Source organism: Elgaria multicarinata, chromosome 3 (assembly GCF_023053635.1).
Source record: "Elgaria multicarinata webbii isolate HBS135686 ecotype San Diego chromosome 3, rElgMul1.1.pri, whole genome shotgun sequence".
NCBI lineage: Eukaryota > Metazoa > Chordata > Lepidosauria > Squamata > Anguidae > Elgaria > Elgaria multicarinata.
Genome location: NC_086173.1, coordinates 73,249,528 through 73,263,099, shown reverse-complemented (window position 1 = coordinate 73,263,099; position 13,572 = coordinate 73,249,528).

Sequence of the window (13,572 nt, the reverse complement as noted above, 5' to 3'; positions counted from 1 at the left end):
ATTCAGAAGAAGACTACTACGGATATATTGGGCTAGAGTAAAGGTTTAGGGATTTTTTTCCTGAGGTAAACGTAGTCTTTAAGAGGCTTTTAATAGGGACAGTGTCCTTAAGAATTATCACTGGGAGTTTTATGACTTTTTTTATTTTTTTGGCTAAACATGCATAGGATTGTTTAATAGTTCGTCATGGCTCTAGTTTTGGAGACTCTCTTATGCCAAAGTCTCTTATAACAGGAAATTCTAAAGAGATTTGGTGGTGGTGGGGGGGAAGGGTCCACTTGTAGAACTTGGAGTTACAGTGGCAGAGAGTTCCTTAGGCCCTGAGATCTTGCCAGAAGAGGGTTAAACAAGCAGGCAGCAAAACCTCAAATAAATTGTCCAAGCAGCCAGAAATACAACAGGAGGTGCTTTGGGAGTCAAAAGAAGACTATCCTAGAGCTAGATGTGGGTGTATATCTAAGGTTAAGGTTTGGGAATAAGTCCTGAGGTAAAATGAGTCATTAAGGCTTATAGTTAGTAGCAACAGTGTCTCTATTCCTTAAGAATTAATACTGTCTTTTGAAAACCCCAAAGTAAATAGTAGTAGTATTCTCTGATGCACTAAAAATCCCTTTAATCAGGAAGAAACAAAGGCTGGTAGCTGAAATTTTATATAAGATAGGAAAGTTATAACAATATAGGAAGGGGGGATATGGGTTTTTCTTATCTTGTATTCTATTATCAAGCTGTCAAATTAGCCTTACTAAATTATTGATAAATTGTTGGAAGCAAAGAAAAATATCTTAAGAGATTTTTTTAAAAGTTTAATATAGTATTAGAAAAAGCATAAGAATATATATGATTATAACTCTTTCCGCTTTAGATATGTGATGTAAGATTTAAACTTTTGTTGTTGTTGCTCTGGGTTATTACCATGAAGTTTTAAAATGAAGAATTAACGTATTTCTAGTTTAACAAGTTATGTATTATTATTAAGACAATATAATGAGCACATATTGGTATATTGTCAAGATATTTTAACTGGTGGTTGAGCTATGAGGTATAAAACCTCCAATGTCTGAAAATGGAGCTGAATGTTTTGACACTGCTGTATTGAATTATGTGTTTACATACGTATATATGCTTTTTTCTTCTTGCAGGGAAAACAAGGTGGCTTGCATCATTGTCATTCTCCTCTTCATCTTATCTACATGGATTGAATGGAAAATCAATGCAGCTCCCAAAGAAGGGCTGCCTGGAAGTTTTGATATAACAATGTGAGAGGAAAGCACTGCCTTCAAAGGGAGGGGACCCCTTATTTCCGGCGTTCGCAGTTACTGGCCAGACTCCCTTTTAAGGGGAGAGCAAAATTTATTGCTGGCCTTAACACTTATTTCCAGCCAGACTCCCCTTTAAGGAGAGAGAAGTGCTTATTCCTGGACTTCACACTTTACTGGATCCAACTCTCTAAGCAATATATTACACTGGCTTTGATTGCACTTGTTTTTGTGTTCTGCTTCCTTCTCATTTGTTGATTAATGGTTTTTAATGCTTTATGTGTGTATGTTCTGTGTTTTAGAATTCTAAATTTTGTATACTCGTTTTTATCTTAATTTTAGAATTTATATTGTTTTTGTCTTAATTTTAATTTTTTAATTTTTGTCTTAATTTTATCTTAATTTTAGAATTTGTATTGTTTTTGTGTTCTGCTTCCTTTTCATTTGATGATTAATGGTTTTTAATGCTTTATGTGTGTATGTTCTGTGTTTTAGAATTCTAAATTTTGTATACTCGTTTTTATCTTAATTTTAGAATTTGTGTAAACCGCCCAGAAAGCCCTAGCTATGGGAGCGGTATAGAAGTGCAATAAATAAAAAAATAAATTGTAGATTTTCACTTCTCTGTCCAGGATGATAGTCTACTGCACCTCTGAAATCAAGGACCAAGACTTCCCTGGCCATTTCTCTGCTGTCCATTTGCTGGACGGATTGACTAGAAAGTGAATGCAGGTGCCGAAGAAAAGATGCCTGGAAGTTTTGCTGTAAAGACGTAAGAGGAAAGCGCTGCCTTCAGAGGGAGGGAACCACTTATTGCGACCATTCACACTTTAGTAGCCAGTCTTCCCTTCAAAGCGAGAGAATTGCTTATTGCAGGCCACCACACTTTACTAGCCAATCCTCCCTTCAAGGGGAGAGAAGTGCTTATTTCAGGACACCACACTTTACTAAGCCAGTCTTCCCTTCAAGGGGAGAGAAGTGCTTATTGCAGGACACCACACTTTAATAGCCAGACTTCCCTTCAAGGGGAGAGAAATGCTTATTCGAGGACACCACACTTTACTAGCCAGTCCTCCCTTCAAGGGGAGAGAAATGCTTATTGCAGGACACCACACTTTACTAGCCAGTCTTCCCTTCAAGGGGAGAGAAATGCTTACTGCAGGACACAACACTTTACTAGCCAATCTTCCCTTCAAGGGGAGAGAAATGCTTATTGCAGGACACCACACTTTACTAGCCAGTCTTCCCTTCAAGGGGAGAGAAGTGCTTATTTCAGGACACCACACTTTACTAGCCAATCTTCCCTTCAAGGGGAGAGAAGTGCTTATTGCAGGACAACACACTTTACTAGCCAATCTTCCTTTCAAGGGGAGAGAAGTGCTTATTGCAGGACACCACACTTTACTAGCCAATCTTCCCTTCAAGGGGAGAGAAATGCTTATTGCAGGACACCACACTTTACTAGCCAATCTTCCCTTCAAGGGGAGAGAAGTGCTTATTGCAGAACACCACACTTTACTAGCCAGACTTCCCTTCAAGAGGAGAGAAGTGCTTATTGCAGGACACCACACTTTACTAGCCAGTCTTCCCTTCAAGGGGAGAGAAGTGCTTATTTCAGGACTCCACACTTTTCTGGACAGACTTCCCTTCAAGGGAAGAGAAGTGCTTATTGCAGGACACCACACTTTACTAGCCAGTCTTCCCTTCAAGGGAAGAGAAGTACTTATTGCAGGACACCACACTTTACTAGCCAGTCTTCCCTTCAAGGGGAGAGAAATGCTTACTGCAGGACACCACACTTTACCAGCCAGTCTTCCCTTCAAGGGGAGAGAAGTGCTTATTGCAGGACAACACACTTTACCAGCCAGTCTTCCCTTCAAGGAGAGAGAAGTGCTTATTGCAGGACACCACACTTTACTAGCCAGTCTTCCCTTCAAGGGGAGAGAAATGCTTATTGCAGGACACCACACTTTACTAGCCAGTCTTCCCTTCAAGGGGAGAGAAGTGCTTATTTCAGGACACCACACTTTACTAGCCAGTCTTCCCTACAAGGGGAGAGAAGTGCTTATTGCAGGACACCACATTTTACTAGCCAGTCTTTCCTTCAAGGGAAGAGAAATATTTATTGCAGGACACCACACTTTTCTGGACAGACTTCCCTTTAAGGGAAGAGAAGTTCTTATTGCAGGACACCACATTTTACTAGCCAGACTTCCCTTCAAGGGAAGAGAAGTACTTATTGCAGGACACCACATTTTACTAGCCAGTCTTCCCTTCAAGGGAAGAGAAGTGCTTACTGCAGGACACCACACTTTACTAGCCAGTCTTCCCTTCAAGGTGAGAGAAGTGCTTATTGCAGGACACCACACTTTACTAGCCAGTCTTCCCTTCAAGGTGAGACAAATGCTTATTGCAGGACACCACACTTTACTAGCCAGTCTTCCCTTCAAGGGAAGAGAAATATTTATTGCACGACACCACACTTTTCTGGACAGACTTCCCTGTAAGGGAAGAGAAGTTCTTATTGCAGGACACCACACTTTACTAGCCAGTCTTCCCTTCAAGGGGAGAGAAATGCTTACTGCAGGACACCACACTTTTCTGGACAGACTTCCCTTCAAGGGGAGAGAAATGCTTACTGCAGGACACCACACTTTTCTGGACAGACTTCCCTTCAAGGGGAGAGAAATGCTTACTGCAGGACACCACACTTTTCTGGACAGGCTTCCCTTCAAGGGAAGAGAAGTTCTTTTTGCAGGACACCACACTTTACCAGCCAGTCTTCCCTTCAAGGTGAGAGAAATGCTTATTGCAGGACACCAGACTTTACTAGCCAGTCTTCCCTTCAAGGGAAGAGAAATATTTATTGCAGGACACCACACTTTTCTGGACAGACTTCCCTTTAAGGGAAGAGAAGTTCTTATTGCAGGACACCAGACTTTACCAGCCAGTCTTCCCTTCAAGGGTGGAGAAGTTCTTATTGCAGGACACCAGACTTTACTTTACCAGCTAGTCTTCCCTTCAAGGGGAGAGAAGTGCTTATTGCAGGACACAACACTTTACTAGCCAGTCTTCCCTTCAAGGGGAGAGAAGTGTTTATTGCAGGACAACACACTTTACTAGCCAGTCTTTCCTTCAAGGGGAGAGAAATGCTTACTGCAGGACACTACACTTTACTAGCCAGTCTTCCCTTCAAGGGGAGAGAATTACTTATTGCAGGACTCCACACTTTACTAGCCAGTCTTCCCTTCAAGGGGAGAGAAATGCTTATTGCAGGACACTACACTTTACTAGCCAGTCTTCCCTTCAAGGGGAGAGAAATGCTTATTCGAAGACACCACACTTTACTAGCCAGACTTCCCTTCAAGGGGAGAGAAATGCTTATTGCAGGACTCTACACTTTACTAGCCAGTCTTCCCTTCAAGGGGAGAGAAATGCTTATTCGAAGACACCACACTTTACTATCCAGACTTCCCTTCAAGGGGAGAGAAATGCTTACAGCAGGACACCACACTTTTCTGGACAGACTTCCCTTCAAGGGGAGAGAAATGCTTATTGCAGGACACCACACTTTACTAGCCAGTCTTCCCTTCAAGGGAAGAGAAATATTTATTGCAGGACACCACACTTTTCTGGACAGACTTCCCTTTAAGGGAAGAGAAGTTCTTATTGCAGGACACCAGACTTTACCAGCCAGTCTTCCCTTCAAGGGTGGAGAAGTTCTTATTGCAGGACACCAGACTTTACTTTACCAGCTAGTCTTCCCTTCAAGGGGAGAGAAGTGCTTATTGCAGGACACAACACTTTACTAGCCAGTCTTCCCTTCAAGGGGAGAGAAGTGCTTATTTCAGGACTCCACACTTTTCTGGACAGACTTCCCTTCAAGGGAAGAGAAGTGCTTATTACAGGACACCACACTTTACTAGCCAGTCTTCCCTTCAAGGGAAGAGAAGTACTTATTGCAGGACACCACACTTTACTAGCCAGTCTTCCCTTCAAGGGGAGAGAAATGCTTACTGCAGGACACCACACTTTACCAGCCAGTCTTCCCTTCAAGGGGAGAGAAGTGCTTATTGCAGGACAACACACTTTACCAGCCAGTCTTCCCTTCAAGGAGAGAGAAGTGCTTATTGCAGGACACCACACTTTACTAGCCAGTCTTCCCTTCAAGGGGAGAGAAATGCTTATTGCAGGACACCACACTTTACTAGCCAGTCTTCCCTTCAAGGGGAGAGAAGTGCTTATTTCAGGACACCACACTTTACTAGCCAGTCTTCCCTACAAGGGGAGAGAAGTGCTTATTGCAGGACACCACATTTTACTAGCCAGTCTTTCCTTCAAGGGAAGAGAAATATTTATTGCAGGACACCACACTTTTCTGGACAGACTTCCCTTTAAGGGAAGAGAAGTTCTTATTGCAGGACACCACATTTTACTAGCCAGACTTCCCTTCAAGGGAAGAGAAGTACTTATTGCAGGACACCACATTTTACTAGCCAGTCTTCCCTTCAAGGGAAGAGAAGTGCTTACTGCAGGACACCACACTTTACTAGCCAGTCTTCCCTTCAAGGTGAGAGAAATGCTTATTGCAGGACACCACACTTTACTAGCCAGTCTTCCCTTCAAGGTGAGAGAAATGCTTATTGCAGGACACCACACTTTACTAGCCAGTCTTCCCTTCAAGGGAAGAGAAATATTTATTGCACGACACCACACTTTTCTGGACAGACTTCCCTTTAATGGAAGAGAAGTTCTTATTGCAGGACACCACACTTTACTAGCCAGTCTTCCCTACAAGGGGAGAGAAGTGCTTATTGCAGGACACCACATTTTACTAGCCAGTCTTCCCTTCAAGGGAAGAGAAGTGCTTATTGCAGGACACCACACTTTACTAGCCAGTCTTCCCTTCAAGGGGAGAGAAGTGCTTATTGCAGGACACCAAACTTTACTAACCAGACTTCCCTTCAAGGGGAGAGAAATGCTTATTGCAGGACACCAGACTTTACTAGCCAGTCTTCCCTTCAAGGGAAGAGAAATATTTATTTCAGGACTCCACACTTTTCTGGACAGACTTCCCTTCAAGGGAAGAGAAGTGCTTATTGCAGGACACCACACTTTACTAGCCAGTCTTCCCTTCAAGGGAAGAGAAGTACTTATTGCAGGACACCACACTTTACTAGCCAGTCTTCCCTTCAAGGGGAGAGAAATGCTTACTGCAGGACACCACACTTTACCAGCCAGTCTTCCCTTCAAGGGGAGAGAAGTGCTTATTGCAGGACAACACACTTTACCAGCCAGTCTTCCCTTCAAGGAGAGAGAAGTGCTTATTGCAGGACACCACACTTTACTAGCCAGTCTTCCCTTCAAGGGGAGAGAAATGCTTATTGCAGGACACCACACTTTACTAGCCAGTCTTCCCTTCAAGGGGAGAGAAGTGCTTATTTCAGGACACCACACTTTACTAGCCAGTCTTCCCTACAAGGGGAGAGAAGTGCTTATTGCAGGACACCACATTTTACTAGCCAGTCTTTCCTTCAAGGGAAGAGAAATATTTATTGCAGGACACCACACTTTTCTGGACAGACTTCCCTTTAAGGGAAGAGAAGTTCTTATTGCAGGACACCACATTTTACTAGCCAGACTTCCCTTCAAGGGAAGAGAAGTACTTATTGCAGGACACCACATTTTACTAGCCAGTCTTCCCTTCAAGGGAAGAGAAGTGCTTACTGCAGGACACCACACTTTACTAGCCAGTCTTCCCTTCAAGGTGAGAGAAATGCTTATTGCAGGACACCACACTTTACTAGCCAGTCTTCCCTTCAAGGTGAGAGAAATGCTTATTGCAGGACACCACACTTTACTAGCCAGTCTTCCCTTCAAGGTGAGAGAAATGCTTATTGCAGGACACCACACTTTACTAGCCAGTCTTCCCTTCAAGGGAAGAGAAATATTTATTGCACGACACCACACTTTTCTGGACAGACTTCCCTTTAATGGAAGAGAAGTGCTTATTGCAGGACACCACACTTTACTAGCCAGTCTTCCCTTCAAGGGGAGAGAAGTGCTTATTGCAGGACACCACACTTTTCTGGACAGACTTCCCTTCAAGGGGAGAGAAATGCTTACTGCAGGACACCACACTTTTCTGGACAGACTTCCCTTCAAGGGGAGAGAAATGCTTACTGCAGGACACCACACTTTTCTGGACAGACTTCCCTTCAAGGGGAGAGAAATGCTTACTGCAGGACACCACACTTTACCAGCCAGTCTTCCCTTCAAGGTGAGAGAAATGCTTATTGCAGGACACCAGACTTTACTAGCCAGTCTTCCCTTCAAGGGAAGAGAAATATTTATTGCAGGACACCACACTTTTCTGGACAGACTTCCCTTTAAGGGAAGAGAAGTTCTTATTGCAGGACACCAGACTTGACCAGCCAGTCTTCCCTTCAAGGGTGGAGAAGTTCTTATTGCAGGACACCAGACTTTACTTTACCAGCTAGTCTTCCCTTCAAGGGGAGAGAAGTGCTTATTGCAGGACACAACACTTTACTAGCCAGTCTTCCCTTCAAGGGGAGAGAAGTGTTTATTGCAGGACAACACACTTTACTAGCCAGTCTTTCCTTCAAGGGGAGAGAAATGCTTACTGCAGGACACTACACTTTACTAGCCAGTCTTCCCTTCAAGGGGAGAGAATTACTTATTGCAGGACTCCACACTTTACTAGCCAGTCTTCCCTTCAAGGGGAGAGAAATGCTTATTGCAGGACACTACACTTTACTAGCCAGTCTTCCCTTCAAGGGGAGAGAAATGCTTATTCGAAGACACCACACTTAACTAGCCAGACTTCCCTTCAAGGGGAGAGAAATGCTTATTGCAGGACTCTACACTTTACTAGCCAGTCTTCCCTTCAAGGGGAGAGAAATGCTTATTCGAAGACACCACACTTTACTATCCAGACTTCCCTTCAAGGGGAGAGAAATGCTTATTGCAGGACACAACACTTTACTAGCCAGTCTTCCCTTCAAGGGGAGAGAAATGCTTACTGCAGGACACTACACTTTACTAGCCAGTCTTCCCTTCAAGGGGAGAGAAATGCTTACTGCAGGACACAACACTTTACTAGCCAGTGTTCCCTTCAAGGGGAGAGAAATGCTTACTGCAGGACACCACACTTTACTAGCCAGTCTTCCCTTCAAGGGGAGAGAAATGCTTATTGCAGGACACCACACTTTATCAGCCAGTCTTCCCTTCAAGGTGAGAGAAATATTTATTGCAGGACACCACACTTTTCTGGACAGACTTCCCTTTAAGGGAAGAGAAGTTCTTATTGCAGGACACCAGACTTTACCAGCCAGTCTTCCCTTCAAGGGTGGAGAAGTTCTTATTGCAGGACACCAGACTTTACTTTACCAGCTAGTCTTCCCTTCAAGGGGAGAGAAGTGCTTATTGCAGGACAACACACTTTACTAGCCAGTCTTCCCTTCAAGGGGAGAGAAATGCTTACTGCAGGACACTACACTTTACTAGCCAGTCTTCCCTTCAAGGGGAGAGAAATGCTTACTGCAGGACACCACACTTTACTAGCCAGTCTTCCCTTCAAGGGGAGAGAAATGCTTACTGCAGGACACCACACTTTACTAGCCAGTCTTCCCTTCAAGGGGAGAGAAATGCTTACTGCAGGACACTACACTTGACTAGCCAGTCTTCCCTTCAAGGGGAGAGAATTACTTATTGCAGGACTCCACACTTTACTAGCCAGTCTTCCCTTCAAGGGGAGAGAAATGCTTATTGCAGGACACTACACTTTACTAGCCAGTCTTCCCTTCAAGGGGAGAGAAATGCTTATTCGAAGACACCACACTTAACTAGCCAGACTTCCCTTCAAGGGGAGAGAAATGCTTATTGCAGGACTCTACACTTTACTAGCCAGTCTTCCCTTCAAGGGGAGAGAAATGCTTATTCGAAGACACCACACTTTACTATCCAGACTTCCCTTCAAGGGGAGAGAAATGCTTACTGCAGGACACCACACTTTTCTGGACAGACTTCCCTTCAAGGGGAGAGAAATGCTTATTGCAGGACACAACACTTTACTAGCCAGTCTTCCCTTCAAGGGGAGAGAAATGCTTACTGCAGGACACTACACTTTACTAGCCAGTCTTCCCTTCAAGGGGAGAGAAATGCTTACTGCAGGACACAACACTTTACTAGCCAGTGTTCCCTTCAAGGGGAGAGAAATGCTTACTGCAGGACACCACACTTTACTAGCCAGTCTTCCCTTCAAGGGGAGAGAAATGCTTATTGCAGGACACCACACTTTACCAGCCAGTCTTCCCTTCAAGGTGAGAGAAATATTTATTGCAGGACACCACACTTTTCTGGACAGACTTCCCTTTAAGGGAAGAGAAGTTCTTATTGCAGGACACCAGACTTTACCAGCCAGTCTTCCCTTCAAGGGTGGAGAAGTTCTTATTGCAGGACACCAGACTTTACTTTACCAGCTAGTCTTCCCTTCAAGGGGAGAGAAGTGCTTATTGCAGGACAACACACTTTACTAGCCAGTCTTCCCTTCAAGGGGAGAGAAATGCTTACTGCAGGACACTACACTTTACTAGCCAGTCTTCCCTTCAAGGGGAGAGAAATGCTTACTGCAGGACACCACACTTTACTAGCCAGTCTTCCCTTCAAGGGGAGAGAAATGCTTACTGCAGGACACCACACTTTACTAGCCAGTCTTCCCTTCAAGGGGAGAGAAATGCTTATTTGAAGACACCACACTTTACTAGCCAGTCTTCCCTTCAAGGGGAGAGAAATGCTTACTGCAGGACACAAAACTTTACTAGCCAGTCTTCCCCTCAAGGGGAGAGAAGTGCTTATTTCAGGACACCACACTTTACTAAGCCAGTCTTCCCTTCAAGGGGAGAGAAATGCTTATTGCAGGACACCACACTTTACTAGCCAGTCTTCCCTTCAAGGGGAGAGAAGTGCTTACTGCAGGACACCACACTTTACTAGCCAGTCTTCCCTTCAAGGGAAGAGAAGTGCTTACTGCAGGACACCACACTTTACTAGCCAGTCTTCCCTTCAAGGGGAGAGAAATGCTTACTCCAGGACACCACACTTTACTGGCCAGTGTCCCCCCCTCACTCCCCTTTATGAGGTGGGCTTTGCTTTTTTAACGCTTCCAAGGAAAGCGAGGCATCTTACATCGTCGTCTTCCTCTCCATCTGATCCTCAAAAAAAATCCTTCGAGGTAAGTCAGTCCAACTCTCTAAGCAATATATTACACTGGCTTTGATTGCACTTGTTTTTGTGCTTTTTTCCGTTTCATTTGTTGATTTACAGTTTTTAATTCTTCATGTGGGTATGTTCTGTGTTTTAGAATTTAAATTTTGTATACTCGTTTTTACCTTAATTTTAGAATTTCTGTAAACCGCCTAGAGAGCCGTTGCTATGGGAGTGGTATATAAGTGCAATAAATTAAAAAATAAAATGTAGATTTTCACTCCTCTGTCCCAGGACGATGGTCTGCTGCACCTCTGAAATCAAGGACCAAGACTTCCCTGTCCATTTCTTTGCAGTCCACTTGCTGGATGGATTGAATAGAAAGTGAATGCAGGTGTCGAAGAAGGGATGCCTGGAATTTCTGCTGTAAAGACGAAAGAGGAAAGCACTGCCTTCAGAGGGAGGGGATCACTTATTGCGACCATTCACACTTTACTAGCCAGTCTTCCCTTCAAAGCGAGAGAATTGCTTATTGCAGGCCACCACACTTTACTAGCCAAGCTTCCCTTCAAGGGGAGAGAAGTGCTTATTTCAGGACTCCACACTTTAATAGCCAGTCTTCCCTTCAAAGGAAGAGAAGTACTTATTGCAGGACTCCACACTTTTCTGGACAGACTTCCCTTCAAGGGGAGAGAAATGCTTATTCGAGAACACCACACTTTACTAGCCAGTCTTCCCTTCAAGGGGAGAGAAATGCTTACTGCAGGACACAACACTTTACTAGCCAGTCTTTCCTTCAAGGGAAGAGAAGTACTTATTGCAGGACACCACACTTTACTGGCCAGACTTCCCTTCAAGGTGAGAGAAATGCTTATTGCAGGACACCACATTTTACTAGCCAGAGTTCCCTTCAAGGGAAGAGAAGTAATTATTGCAGGACACCACATTTTACTAGCCAGTCTTCCCTACAAGGGGAGAGAAGTGCTTATTGCAGGACACCACATTTTACTAGCCAGTCTTTCCTTCAAGGGAAGAGAAATATTTATTGCTGGACACCACACTTTTCTGGACAGACTTCCCTTTAAGGGAAGAGAAGTTCTTATTGCAGGACACCACATTTTACTAGCCAGACTTCCCTTCAAGGGAAGAGAAGTAATTATTGCAGGACACCACATTTTACTAGCCAGACTTCCCTACAAGGGGAGAGAAGTGCTTATTCCAGGACACCACATTTTACTAGCCAGTCTTTCCTTCAAGGGAAGAGAAATATTTATTGCAGGACACCACACTTTTCTGGACAGACTTCCCTTTAAGGGAAGAGAAGTTCTTATTGCAGGACACCACATTTTACTAGCCAGACTTCCCATCAAGGGAAGAGAAGTACTTATTGCAGGACACCACATTTTACTAGCCAGTCTTCCCTTCAAGGGAAGAGAAGTACTTATTGCAGGAATCCACACTTTTCTGGACAGACTTCCCTTCAAGGGAAGAGAAGTGCTTATTGCAGGACACCACACTTTACTAGCCAATCTTCCCTTCAAGGGGAGAGAAATGCTTACTGCAGGACACCACACTTTTCTGGACAGACTTCCCTTCAAGAGGAGAGAAGTGCTTATTGCAGGACACCACACTTTACTAGCCAGTCTTCCCTTCAAGGGGAGAGAAGTGCTTATTTCAGGACTCCACACTTTTCTGGACAGACTTCCCTTCAAGGGAAGAGAAGTGCTTATTGCAGGACACCACACTTTACTAGCCAGTCTTCCCTTCAAGGGAAGAGAAGTACTTATTGCAGGACACCACACTTTACTAGCCAGACTTCCCTTCAAGAGGAGAGAAGTGCTTATTGCAGGACACCACACTTTACTAGCCAGTCTTCCCTTCAAGGGGAGAGAAGTGCTTATTTCAGGACTCCACACTTTTCTGGACAGACTTCCCTTCAAGGGAAGAGAAGTGCTTATTGCAGGACACCACACTTTACTAGCCAGTCTTCCCTTCAAGGGAAGAGAAGTACTTATTGCAGGACACCACACTTTACTAGCCAGTCTTCCCTTCAAGGGGAGAGAAATGCTTACTGCAGGACACCACACTTTACTAGCCAGACTTCCCTTCAAGAGGAGAGAAGTGCTTATTGCAGGACACCACACTTTACTACCCAGTCTTCCCTTCAAGGGGAGAGAAGTGCTTATTTCAGGACTCCACACTTTTCTGGACAGACTTCCCTTCAAGGGAAGAGAAGTGCTTATTGCAGGACACCACACTTTACTAGCCAGTCTTTCCTTCAAGGGAAGAGAAGTACTTATTGCAGGACACCACACTTTACTAGCCAGTCTTCCCTTCAAGGGGAGAGAAATGCTTACTGCAGGACACCACACTTTACCAGCCAGTCTTCCCTTCAAGGGGAGAGAAGTGCTTATTGCAGGACAACACACTTTACTAGCCAGTCTTCCCTTCAAGGGAAGAGAAATGCTTATTGCAGGACACCACACTTTACTAGCCAGTCTTCCCTTCAAGGGGAGAGAAGTGCTTATTTCAGGACACCACACTTTACTAGCCAGTCTTCCCTACAAGGGGAGAGAAGTGCTTATTGCAGGACACCACATTTTACTAGCCAGTCTTTCCTTCAAGGGAAGAGAAATATTTATTGCAGGACACCACACTTTTCTGGACAGACTTCCCTTTAAGGGAGGAGAAGTTCTTATTGCAGGACACCACATTTTACTAGCCAGACTTCCCTTCAAGGGAAGAGAAGTACTTATTGCAGGACACCACATTTTACTAGCCAGACTTCCCTTCAAGGGAAGAGAAGTGCTTACTGCAGGACACCACACTTTACTAGCCAGTCTTCCCTTCAAGGTGAGAGAAATGCTTATTGCAGGACACCACACTTTACTAGCCAGTCTTCCCTTCAAGGGAAGAGAAATATTTATTGCACGACACCACACTTTTCTGGACAGACTTCCCTTTAAGGGAAGAGAAGTTCTTATTGCAGGACACCACACTTTACTAGCCAGTCTTCCCTACAAGGGGAGAGAAGTGCTTATTGCAGGACACCACATTTTACTAGACAGTCTTCCCTTCAAGGGAAGAGAAG